Raw genomic sequence first — 13,483 nt, forward strand, 5'->3', positions numbered from 1 at the left:
TTCTTTTTTTTCAGCTTTGGACTGCTTATCATCAAAGCGAAGACAGTTTGTCAAAAACCTGAAACGTGCCTCGGGCATGGTAGCACGGTATATTGGAATTCCTGTGTCTTCAAATTAAATAGTTCGTTGGTCAAAACTCCGGCCATTTTCATAACACCGGCATAATAAAATAGCTCGAAAAGTGCTTGGAGTTCAATGCTGTTTGTATCCTTAGTCCAAGAGGGTCTCTTACCAACTGGCATAATAACAGGTGCATCAGTACCTTAATCATCGTTCTTATTTGAATATTTCAATCGTTGAACTTGGATCTCGTTATTAGTATATTGGGTAATTTTATCGAGATTTTCTTGAGTGAAACATAATTTCCAAGCTTCAGTTCCCGATGTTATATGTTTTGCTTCGTTTTTGTTTCCAGGTAAATGCAAAACCAGATTTCGTTTTGGTGTACGATGAATTGCGCCTTTCTTACCTGACCACATAAACCCATTTTTACCCCTTAATTTGGTAGGCACTGGTAAAATCTCCACCATATCTCTGTTGATCGCCTGTATTTCTGCCAATGGTATATTGTCATCTTCCGAATCTGTATCAGATGGAAAGGTATACTGAGTCTGTTCTGGTGCAATAAAAGAATTAAGATTGATTTGATTGCCGCGTAATTTATCCTCTTCTGACTCCTCTCTAAAATCAGGTATAACGGCATCTTCCTCCTCGCTGTCATCCAAAAACCTGTCTGAATCAGATTCATAGAGAATGCGATGAATTTCTCCGACATCTTCAGGCCATTATTCGTGCAGCCTAACAAAGAAAATCAATAATAACTTAAAAATCAAAGAAAAATATAATAACTTAAAAAAAAACTAAAATATTTTCAAGTATTATAGACATATTTTAGAAATATTTTTCAAAAAAAAAGATACTTACTCATATAATAATAATCACTAAAATCTACTGAGAAGCGAAATAATCACAGAGTATATTTAACCTAAACTGCTTTACTGGCGTACGCGCTAACCCCAAATATCACAAATCTCGAAAACAAAAAACCGTGTGCCAATGTCAATTGTCGCACGCGAACTGACTTGCCGCGTCTTGAAACTAATAAGACGTCGGCGTTCGTTCCCCCGCCCACTTTCATTTAACTTGAGATATGATTAAAGTAGCATTCCAAGTAGCATTCCAGGGTTAAAGCTTTTTGGAAATTGTCATATTTATAAAAAAATCAATTATTTAAAGAAAATAATATTTTGTTACTTAATAAAATTATCTAATTTTTCAAAAACCTTCCACAACTCTTTTAGTTTTCGATTTAAATCTTTATTATTTGTTGACTAATGTGAACTTGTAGTATTTTTGATTAGGATTTCAATGATAGTAAAAAATATTTCATCAAATTAGGAAAAACTTGTAAAAGATTTTTGGCACTTTTAAAAAAACAATTTTTTTTTATATTAATTTACAAAATAATTTGAAAACATTAAATATAAAAAAAATGTCTAACGAATACATCAACATAAAGACATAAATTGAAAATAACTTTTTTGCTACACTTTCAAGTTAGATGCACCTGCTAGATCTACTATCAGGAACGAGCAGTAAAGTTGTTTGTCATCTGCATATAAATGATAATAGCAAAACTCAAGACAAGCGACTACTGAGTTTTAACTGCTTTCTGTAATATTTTTGAATATGTCGGTAAAATACTAATAAATCGTAATTCGGTATACTGTGAAGGTACCTATTACAATAAAATTATACATACTACTTTCTATTTTTATAATACCAAATATAGGAAAAAAAATCGACAAGAAAATATTGCAATCAATTAATAAAAAAATGTTTTTTTACTACTTAAAATTGATAATAAAACTGGAAATTATTATAAAGATACCGTCATTTGCAATACCACCGGTATTTAGGGATCAATAAGTCCCATTTTATCAATCTCCAAGCCCAACAATACTACAAACGATACAATCTAACGTGAATTGTTAAATTTAAAAAATATAAAGATTTAGTGAATAATTTTACAGATTTAGCTTATTTTTAATATATTAAATACAAAATTAAAATGAACGAATAACTCAATAAGAAAATATTAAAAAATATTACAAATATTTTAGAAAAGTAAATTATTTGAGGAATTTTTAGCTGTGAAACCTTTAAGAAAATTTAAATATATAGTGAAAGATTTAAAAGAAAGTGTGATATTTAAAGAATTAATAAAAATCTTATGGAAATTAAACATAAATTAGATTGCTACTACTTAGAAGATCCTCGATGCCTAACTTCGCATTTTTATAAACAATAGTTGAACCATTATTTTTTTGAATACATTTCAAAAGGTTTCGTATTAATTTAACGGCTAAATACACTAATAAAATTATACAGTTATTTCTTTCATAAGTGTTCAAACAAATTTTTGTTTCTTAAAATTAATATTTTATATCTTAATCACCAAATTTAATATAAAACCAAATAATATTTTTCTAAAAGATCAAAATTTAGGCTGAAAATGATTTGGAGAAAACTTGCATAACCAAATATTGAACAAATATATACTTTGCTTTATCTTATTAATACTTTTGCAAATTTAGGTCTATTTTAGATATAGCTTAATATAAAAAAAACGTTTAACAAATAAATCAACAAGACAACAGTGCAAAAAGTTAATTAAACCATAAATATGTTACCATATAAAATATAAAACTGGAAATTAAAAAAAAAAAAGATAAAATCTGAATCTGAAATCTGAATAATTTTGTAGATTTTAAGGAATTTATAAATTCTCGAATATAAAAACAATTGTAAAATGAGCAAATTAAATAGAAAATATTACAAAAATTAAAGAAAAAAAAATTCTTACTATCTAAAATTAATTCTAAAACTGGAAATTACCTACCAAAACCCGGTCAAGAAAGTCAAGAATATAATTTTGAAAAACTCGTATAAAGAGTTAATGTATAGATTTACTGTATAATTTTACTGATTTAAGCATATTTTTAATAAAATGTTAAAAAAATGAATTAACAAAAAAAATATTAAAAACATATTAAAAAAAATGTCTAGTTTTACAGCATATTTTTTAAATTATTAAATATTTATAAAACTGTTTGATGAATAAGTCAACAAAAGAACGTTGAAAAATATAATATAATATCTGTTGGATTACAAAATTGTTTTTCTATTGTATTTGATGGGCATTGACATTCCAAGTAACTTTTATTAATAGTTTTCTAAAAAAAAAATAAAAAATAATTTTGAACATTCTTCTACGAGTATCTCTTTGTTTTGTAGGAAAATTGGGTAGACCTTTTTTCCTGTACTTTCCTTAAATTTTTTTTTTTATTTAGTTTTTTTAAGTTTTGCAAAGCCTTTTTTAAAGCTTCTTAGGCGATTATTCAATTTATATATAAAAGAAAATAAAACTGTTTACCGGTTTTTCTCAAAAAGGGGTTTATGCCTTTGACAGAATTTTGACAATTTTATCCCTAGCATTTTTGTTCAAGGAATTGGGCTGGAAACCCTGGAATTTTTGGGGAAATTTTATCCCAGAATTCGAGCGACTCTGCACACTTACTTTGTCTATCACATCTCACCATCATAAACCTCAAATTATTTGGAAGTTTTAGCACTAAGCGCTTAAGTAGTGCTCTATATGCTTTTTAAAAAGTACTTATACAGAACAAAAAGGACAATTGGTGGCTCGAATCAAATTTGCTCACTTATAATCTTCTTTCCCATTAAGCACTATTAAGCACTGGCCCTGCTACTAATCAAATCTAGCTACTCTTGATTTTTGTTCACAAACGGCATAGGACGAATCATACTTATTGGCGTCCCAAGAAACATAATTCACATTGAGACTAAGGCCGAATTTTTCTTGAGATGTAACGCAATTTATACACTTAGCACTATTAACATTAGAATCTTTTACATCATGTGGTCCGCTACACGTGCACACACATTGTTTACATTTGTTTAACAGGTGACCATACCGGCTACACTTAAAACACTTTCGAATTCCATACTCATTAAACACAGGACACCGATTCCATGCGATATTCATCCTCTCTTTTTCTATGAAAACCTTGTAAGTGCTATCATCAACTTAAAAATATTTTGTTAACAATCTTGTTTTTTTTATATTTTTTTTTCTGCCTGAGGTATTATGCAGATTGTTCTGACTTGCAATTTTAGACGTAATCTTATTGTCTTTAAGGTTATACTCCGATTTATTAATGCCAATTACTTTTTAGTATGTGTTCTAAGATCTTTGATACTTCCACACTGTAATTATCACCCATTTTTCTTTGAATCCGAGACTGAATAGTGGTAATTGCCTTCTCATTTCCACATCTGATTATTATACCTCCATTTTTTGTTGGTTTACCTAAGGATAAATCAGCCCCTATATCAGTGGGATTGACGTTTTTCCTTAAATCTGTCTTTAACTGCTGCACATCCTTTTCAGGGCATTTTTGTTTTACCACCAAAACTTTGTCACTATTATTAGCAACAGCTGCAGCATAGGACGACTTCACTACGTTCATGATGGGTACTTGTGCACTTGATTGGTTTTTACACTCTTTAAGTTTGGCAACCTCTATTTTAAGATCTCGATTTTCTTCCAATAGAAGATCCACTTTTTGGTTCAGCTCTTTAGTTTTTTCAGCTAAAAATTTCATTGCAGCAATGACCTCATTTGCAAAATCAAACTCAACAGAGAAAGAATCTTCCACACGACCCCTTTTTCTCATACATTCTTGTTTAGCAACCCCCCGATACACTAAGTAAATGCTCACACATTTCATATTTCCATCTTAATTTCCTCATATGGAATCCACGCATATCAATGTTCTGGCATTTCCCATGAAAATATCGATTACATCCATTGCATAGTATGATAGATCTAACATTATTAAACCCTTGCTTACATTTGGTACAATTCTCTATAGGGTCACCACCATCCATATTGTTTCGCGTAGCACAGAAGTAGATTAATTATTAATATTGTTATATAAATTAGGCACGTGGGGTTAAGTTGTAAATATTGTAACTACTAAGAAATTGCATATTAATATAATTAAGTGGGTTGATGACATAGGAAAATAAATGAATAATAACAATTGGTGTAACTGTTCAATATATATAATAAAAGATCTCAAAAGTCTAGTTAAGAGTATGGTGGAAAATGGTGGTTTTATTTGTCCATCTTTTTCCCATAGCTACCCCCTAACATATTACATGGCGACCCTGCCAGTGGCATAAAATATGCCAATAAATTTACTGGAACAGAGTACCAAATAAAGCAACAAAATGGGGAAAAACCAATCCAAAGAAGAAACAGTGATTGTACAAAGTGGCGACAGTGGTGGTACCACAGCTTCTGGAGCAGCTGGTTGGCGTGTGGCTGATGTCCTAACTATAGTTTTAGTGCTAATAGTGTCACTTTGTCTGATGGAATTTTGCTTAAGATATTGCAAAAAATGTCTTAGAGCAGAAAATCATACGGGAAGTAATTAGAAGCAGAGAGCAAATTGTGTAAGTAGTCAATAGTTACAGTAATGAGTGCGTTTAGTGTGTTAGGTAGTCATAACTTGTGTAAAAAGTGTAGTAGTGTTCAGTCTCAGTGAGAATTAATAGTTCATGTCAACACTAACCGGATTTTGTGACTTATTGGAGGAAGTCCGACTATTTCATAGGAATTTAGGAAAAGATTCGAAGGAGAGACAAGAAGATAAAAGTAAAACTGAACGCTATGTAAGTAAATTAAATAAATTTAGAAGTGAATTAGAGAGTGAAAAAGTAAATTTTAATAAAAGTGCGCATAATGAAAAAATATTTGTTGAGGCGAAAGAATATGTTTGTAGTTTAGAAAAATATTTTCCAACTGTAGAGGATATTTTAAAAGATAGGCTAGCTTTACATCGACCTGAACAACCAGAATCAAAAGAAGATAATAGTAATACTGAATTAAATAGTGATTGTGGTTGTTCGGAAGATAAAATTATGTCGGATAATTTTGATTTGAGAACCGCGGCGAATTTGCTGCCGGTTATGGATAGGTTGGAATCAACAACAAAGTTACTTATTGATGCCATTCAATTATGGGGATTTATTAAATGAAAATGGGAAAAAGTCGCTAATAAATTATGTCTTAAAAACCCGTTTGTCGCAGTGCCCACCAAGTGCTAAATTAAGACTTAATAATAATTATACTTCTTGTGGTGCTCTTATAGCTGATCTAAGAAATCATTTTATAGCAAAGCAGTCAACATCAGCATTGTCTTTTCAGCTTAATAATAGTAAGCAAGGTTCAAAATCAATTGAGGATTTTGGAAAACAGGTAGAGGAGCTACTTGTAAACCTTACTATTAATCAGGCAGATGGCGATGATAATAGTTTGGCTGTTTTGACTAGAGTAAATTAGAAATTAGCCATATCGGCATTTGCTAATGGGTTGCAAAATATTGACCTAAAAAGCATTGTAAAGGCGCGAAATTATTCAAAATTAAGTGAGGCTATAAGAGGAGCTAAAGACGAGGAGCTTACGGTCAGGAAGGATTATCATCAGGTGTTCCATTATAATAGTCGCGGAAATAGATATCAACATTATCAACATGGTAGTAGGGGTAGAAGCTATAATACACATTTCCGAGGACGTAATTATAATAATAATCATTTTTGGGCAAAATTTTAATAATTCTTTTAGAGGCCAAAATAGCTGGTCAAGGCAATATTCTAATACCGGAAATTTTAACAATAGACGAAATTTCCGTCGAGGTCATCATAATAGGGCATATGTTATGCAAAATTCTGATTTTTCGGGAGTAGAAAATTGTTTCGAGATAAATTCAAATGAAAATCGTTTTTTTCGAGTCTAAAAATGTACATGTTTTTGAATCAAGTGGCTTAAACTGTAAAGCATGTTTGATTTTTATCATTTTATTATATTATATTTTAATATATGTATTCTCATTTAAAACAAAACTCTTTTAATGATCTATAATAATTCTATCTCAATTTAATTAATTCCATAATCAATTAATAAAGATATTTAAAATAACGTATATTGCTAAAGATCTCTAATATTCATTGAGTTAAAGGGACACCCAAAAATATTAGTTGGGAGTCAGTCAGAAAGCAACGTTTAAGAGAAATGTGTGTAAGGTGGTGTGTTGGAAAAAGAGTTGTGTTTACTGGTTAAACCAGGCTGCTAAATTTAATAGTGGTGAATATGTGAGAAATAGTTGATCTTGAGTAGATATGTGGCCATTATGAGAAGTTTGTACAGATCTGTTTGCGCATCTTGAAGATGCCCGCACAAGTAGGTGTGAAAGCCTCTGTTCAATTAGGAACTAATGCGCAATTCCTCGAGTGCTGTCTGGTAAGACTGGGGGCCTTACCTGGGGCTCGATTGACACGAATAAACAGAAGGATATAGTAGAAATATATCCTTTGTCTTATTCGTTGAGATGCTTACTGCTTAGCGGCAGTGGAGCGTCTGGGGAAGCCCTTACTATTTTAGGTGACACTAGCTAGTCGTCAAATAAAGGAAGATAACATGTTTGACATATGTATATATTGAAATATGACATTGTGTAAATTGATGTTGACTGAGATGATGCAAGGGAACGGAAGTTCCCCGGTGAGTATATTTTATTATTGCCAAAAGTTGACAGAACAGTAAATATTGTTTTTTTATTATTTTTATGTGATGTTCGAGTTTATGTCTAACAATATGAGAATGATGACTGTTGAGTGAATTTGCATTGTAGAGACCCATTGGCTAAGAACAACTATGACAGGTAATAAACCACATTTTAAAGTGTATTTTACACAACTTTGTAAGTTTACTTTATAGAGGAAACAAAATTTTATTCTTATTAGATACAGGTGCATCAGTAAGTGTAATTTTTTATAAATATATACCAAATACTGAAAGTGTCGACTTCACAAAACAAACAAAAATAAACGGTATTTCTGGGTCACTGGTAGCACACGGTTCTGCTAGTATAGAATTGCACGTAAATAACGTAAACCTGCATCATGAGTTTCTGTTAGTTAATGAATTTGAAAAGGTTTTGATTTGATTTTTTTGAAAAATATGCAGCCACCATAAATTACGAAAAGTTTTTGTTTTCTCTATGGGTAGATAATAAGAAGGTTTGTGATGCCTATAGAATCAAATAAATATAATTATACAAAAATTCCCGCAAGATGTGAGATTATTAAATATTTTTACTTAGGTGTAAATGATGACTATGTAATTTTGCCTAGTGAACTAAGTCAAGGGGTTTTTGTCGCCGGAAGTATAGGCAAATCAAATTTAAATAAAATGATTCCTGTTAAATTATTAATTACTCGCGACGATAAAGTAATTTTAAAGAATTTTAATCTAACGTTTGAAAAATTTACCAATTATGAAATATGTCATTTCACCAAAAGTTTAGATGAAAAGGCGGTGGATCGAGTTGATAAGGTATTGGATTTAATAAGTATGGCGCATCTTAATAAAGAGGAACAATTTTCTATTCAGCTAATAATAGCGAAGTATGCTGACACATTTTATTTAAAAAACGATCCTTTAACAACTTGTAATTTTTATAAACAGAACATTAGGTTAAAAAAGCATGCAAAACCTGTTTATGTAAAACAATATCGGTTACCACATTCACAAAAACAAGAACTTCGCGAACAGGTCAATAAAATGTTAAAGGACGGTATAATAGAAAAAACTAAATCACAGTGGTCAGCACCTTTGCTAATAGTTCCAAAAAAGAGTGACAAAAATAGTAAAAAAGCGTGGCGATGTGTCATTGACTATAGATTATGCAATAAAGAACTGGAGGATGAAAAATTTCCTTTGCCATGCATAAATGAAATATTAGATTCTCTTTCAGCTGCAATGTATTTCTCGCATCTTGACCTATTTCAGGGACATTATCAAATTGAATTGGATAAATCTAGTAGGCAATGTACAGCTTTTACGACTGATCAGGGAAAATTTCAATTGACAAGGCTTCCAATGGGCTTAAAAATTAGTTCATGTGCTTTTGCAAGAGCCATGACAATTTCTATGTCTGGATTAAGCTGGGAAAGCTGTTTTTGCTTCATGCTTGATCTGATTGTTTTTGGTAATAACCTATTAAATCACAATAAAAATTTGACAAAAGTATTACAAAGGTTAAGAGACGTAAATCTCAAGTTAAATACAAACAAATGCGAATATAATATAATATGGAATGGCCTGCCGAGAAGGTAAGACATTATTATCTCCATTATAAACAGTAAAAAAAACTTGGCAAACCCTTCTGCAATTTGTTCACAACCTGCAAACTCCCCATTATTATAGGTCATCAAATCAGGAAGCCTATTCGTTGCTCTCCTGTTATTAAACTTATACCAAAAATTTTTGTATAAAGTAACTGGACCAAATTTGAAATAAAGTTCTGGTAACAAGTCTCCGTTAGAGTTTTGCACCTAGCTCTAAGATCTAAAAAGACGTAGTCTGGAACAGTATGACTAGACTGATATTTCTTATGTGAATATTTCTTTTGCTCGATCAAGTAGTTTAGGTCCCCTGAAAACCAACTAGAAAAAAACGAGATTTTAAATCTTTTAACAGAAACAAACAAAGCTATAGCCATATTCAAGATATGATAGAACTCTGAAACCGCATCATCAATATTAATTACATTTAAAACATGGTCCCAATTAACTCCATATAAATTACTATTAACACCTAAATAATTTGCATTTCTAAAGTCATAGAAGAACTGTACAAAATTGAAGTTTTTTCTTTATCATTGTTAAAAGTTAATTAAAAATGATAAGGCTTGTGATAGACAGATTTATCAAAAACAAAGTCAACAGCTTCACTCACCACTAGATTATTCCTATTGGTAAAAATAAGATCAAGAAAAGTATTTCTATAATTTGGCACAAAATTTCTTTGAAAAAAGTTAAGGTAAGAATAAAACTCCCCAAGTATTAATCCACTTGAGTTAGGTGGGTATCTAACAACAGTTCCAAACTAATCATTTTGCCGACTCCGGTGTCACCGTAGGCAAAGCGTTCACGATGCAATCGTGCGGTCTCGGGTTCGAATCCCGGCATAGGCATGGTTGTTTGTGTTTGTCTTATAAAAACAAATACTTGTGGTTCGGAACCCACGTTAAGCTGTAGGTCCATAAACAACAATATTGGGCGGCCGTCGAAATACGACGCGAGTCCATTGTATTCGAGGAAGAAGAAGAAACTCATCATTTTCCCAAAGAGCATCCGGAACATTAAAATCACCAAAAATAATAAAGTCAGAGTTTGAAAATTGTTGCCCTTCAAAAAAATGCCCTTCATAAGAATCCATATTGGACCCAGGTGGGATATACACCCTTCCAATTACAAAACTACTCCCGTCCACATTACAAGCTAAAAATATATGCTTAACTGAATCATAGTGCAATCTAAGGTTTTTTGCATTTATAAAGTCTCTAATGTAAATTAATACACCTCTACCTCTGCGTTTATTGCGTGTTAGAGACGATCTATAACAGCGAAATAAATTGAAAGATTTCACAGCCAATTCAGCATCCGAAAAATCATCAGAGAGCCAACTATCAACAAATATTATAATTTAATATTATTATGTAATTCCTGCAGTTTAGTACGTAAGCCCCCTACATTAAAACAAAAAACTTGTAATGTTCTCGATAACAACAACTATCAGCTATACTAGGATCGCAATGTTCTCACAGACTAACGTGTGATGCATAATAGACCAGATCTCCTACTTGTAGATAAGAATGCTAGGCAGACAACTTTTATCGACGTAGCAGTACGAAATAACAGCATTTACTTGATAAACACATTGATAAGATAGCCTAGTATAGAAATTTGGAAATACAGACAAAAAGGTAGATAAATATAGATAACGAGGCAAATATAGATGGAAAAGGTTCAAAGAGTCCGAATTAGTATTTTGGCATGTGCTGAAAGACTTTCTAAAGAACTAGAACAAACTACTTGGGCTTAGAGAACCCCTTTATAAGCCTATGTAAAACGCAGTTCTTCTTGCTACAGCCTGTAAAGAACATTTCAAGTTTTTCACAGGTCCGATAACTTGGAAAGGGCCTTCACAGATTTTAATCCTTTTGGTAGCTACTATCATTAAAATAATTGCGTGCGTATTAAGAGTTTACTCAGATTTTTTTGTAATGGTAACTCGGTTATACATAAACTAAAAAATAATGCCTCTTCCCAAAACGCCCTTTCCCAATATCCACCCTAATTTTATAATACGAAACCTGTCTAAACACCGTACATCCTAATACGAACTCTCTAATAACCCGAATCCCATAAAATTTTAATCAAGTTAAGCCCGCTCTAAGCTCTAAAGGATACCGGGGCACATCTCATGATTAGAATTCCCCAGAATGACCGCGGTTTTCCCTATAAATGTAACGGAATTCGCCCTAATGATTTTAGTGTTCGGAAGTGTTTAGTGCCAAAGCAAAATGGCGGAGATAACGACGATACTAATGCGGTTCGCCTGTAAATATTCATTTGTTTGCTCTAATCTTTGAAATCTCTCTGTCGGTTCGGCTTTTTAGAGGTACACCAAGGTACGGTTTATTTAATGTTCCCTAGTAGATAACGAATTATTTATTGGTCAATACGGCTGGGATTATGTTTTAGTTTAGAGGTCATTATAACCACGAAGTAATTTGCAGTATATAATTTCCAGTTATGGTGAAAAAAAAGAATCAATTTTTTGCCTTATTTTAGAGAAAATTTATAAACAACCCATGTTCCATGAAGAAAAATTTGATAAATATACTTCAAGTTACAACCAATAAATAGTCTTTAGATTTTTAGATACTTTCGTATAACTAAGATTGCTTGCTTTTTTGTCTTTTTGTTTTTTTGTCATTTATCATTTTTTTACATTTTTTAATGTTTAACTTTAATTTTATTAGAATATTAAATTTATAATGATAGATTATGGTCTATAAATATAAATAAACACAAATATTGTTTTGGGATAATGAACATACCCATACCCAATAATTTTACTAAAGTGCTACAAAGTTAAAAACCTGTATGTACTCTAAAGTAATGAAATCTATTCAGTGCTAATTAGGAATAATATACAGGGTGTTACAAAATTCGGTGCAACTATTTTAACAGCGTATTGTTGCAGTCAAAATAAGACTTTTTTCCCATAAACATGTGTCCTCAAATGCACCTTAGAGTTACAGCCTGCGTAAATTGCTTTTAGAAAATCGATTATTTGAAACACTGGCTATGGTTATGCGTCAAATCTTTTAAAAATTTGCAAGTGCCCGTTTTTTGGGTGCTCCTGATCTGTTCCGTCCCGAAAGTTCATTTTATGTCATTTTCGGGGACGATTTAGAGGGCCCACTTTGTGTTTTCTTATTGGATAGTTAATCGAGTTTAATAATGCTTCCCTTTCATTTACCAGCAATTTTCTCGAAAACGGTTTATTGTATCAAAAAAATGCAAGAGACAAAACTTTTAGATTTTTTTATGAATAACTAGATTGTGTTGCTAAACTTCTGAATTTCTGATCAGACACCTAAGATAAGAGCCATCAGAAGAGTGACCCCTTCTGACTCCTTCCCTAAAGTTGGATTTACACCATTTTTTGGATGGAAAATGAAAAGAGCACCCAAAAAAAAATTTTTGAATTTTTAGCAGAATTGACGGATAACTGTTGTAACGGTTTCAAATAATCGATTTTTTGAAGCAATTTGCGCGGGCTGTAGCTTTGAGGGAAAGCATTTTCAGACACATGTTCACAGGAAAAAAATATCCTATTTTAATCCCAACAATACGGTGTTAAAATATTTGCACCGAATTTTGTAACACCCTGTATAATATATTCCAAAAAAAACCAAACATTATTTAAAAAAAAGAGAAATAAAATAATTAAACTCTTTTTTACCCATCCGCTATGTTATAATCAATATTTTTTTTAGATATTTTCTCGTTTATTTTTATTATTACTTTTTTATTGAATTTAGATATTTGTCGTCTTGCAATTTTTTTCAAAAATTTTACATAACTTTTAAATATCCATATATTTGTCTATTTTCTTTATAAAGCTTTTCTTTTATGTGGTATATTTTAGTTCCGATGGTAGTTTATTAAATAATGTATATTTTATATACAGGTTGGCTAATAGAGGCCTAAACATAGGCATTATAAATGGCAACACTGCTTCTCGTTTACTTTCTGATTGATTAGCAGCGGCGCGGATTCCGATCCGTCTTATTTGCTATTTTCGGTACAGCACAATAAGCAAACGTCATTTTGCTATGTGATTGCATACTGCACTGTTGAATCTTAAAGCGCTATTTAATTTTTTTTAAATATTTCTTATTATGGCTTTTTATATCCCTTACGAGAATGTTAAATGCTTTTATGAAGGTAATTCAGCAGTACAACGCAGGGATTT

The sequence above is a fragment of the Anthonomus grandis genome, chromosome 2, assembly GCF_022605725.1.
Source record: "Anthonomus grandis grandis chromosome 2, icAntGran1.3, whole genome shotgun sequence".
NCBI classification, from domain to species: domain Eukaryota; kingdom Metazoa; phylum Arthropoda; class Insecta; order Coleoptera; family Curculionidae; genus Anthonomus; species Anthonomus grandis.